Source organism: Lathyrus oleraceus, chromosome 1 (genome assembly GCF_024323335.1).
Source record: "Lathyrus oleraceus cultivar Zhongwan6 chromosome 1, CAAS_Psat_ZW6_1.0, whole genome shotgun sequence".
NCBI classification, from domain to species: Eukaryota; Viridiplantae; Streptophyta; class Magnoliopsida; order Fabales; family Fabaceae; genus Lathyrus; species Lathyrus oleraceus.
The window spans coordinates 188,046,321-188,047,160 of NC_066579.1; positions in this window are offsets into that span (position 1 = coordinate 188,046,321).

Consider the following 840-nt stretch of genomic DNA (forward strand, 5'->3'; position numbering starts at 1 on the left):
ATCGATACATGTGTAATTTTTTTCTCTCAAAAATCAATTTTCCTTCAGTATGTATCGACCCATCGATGGTTGTATCGATACATGGCATATCAACCTTTCTGTTTTGTGTTTTTCTACCAAGCATGTATCGACCCATTTACTCATGTATCGACTCATGCTGTATTAAAATTGTGAAAAAAATTGTTTTTCATCCTAGTATAGATCGACCCATACCCTATGTATCGATACATCATGATACATTCATTCTAGAAAACATTTTTGTTACCAAATATATCGACCCATTGGGTCATGTATCGACTCATGGAGTCAATTTTTACACACATGTATCGACTCATGCATCGCATGTATCGACTCATCCACCTAAAATTTTCTATTATTTTCTGTTAGAAGTAGTAAAACATTATTATTTTCATATAACACATGAAAACGTTTTGAGAGCATTTTTTGTGTGAGCAAGAAACCTCAAAAATACTTTATCTTCATCATCTTCTCAATCATCTTTTCACATTCAATCACATTAAAACATAATAATCATTGTGCATCACGTCAAGAGATCTTTGAGATAACATTCAGTTGTAGGATTTGTAATCAAAGTTGGGTTGAAGGGATACAAAGGGGTTTTCTCTGAAAAACCGGAAGGTTTTCCATCGTTTCTTGGGGTTTTTCATCAAAGTCAAGTGGATCGAATTCAGCCATAGTGAAGGGGTTTGGAAATCAGTGAGATTTCACAAACAAGTAGTGAAGCAGATGATTGATCGTTGATTTTGAGGTTCAAGACTTGATCAGATCGGATCAAGAGGGATTAAGACAAATTCAACATAATCGGTGGGATTGGTGTTC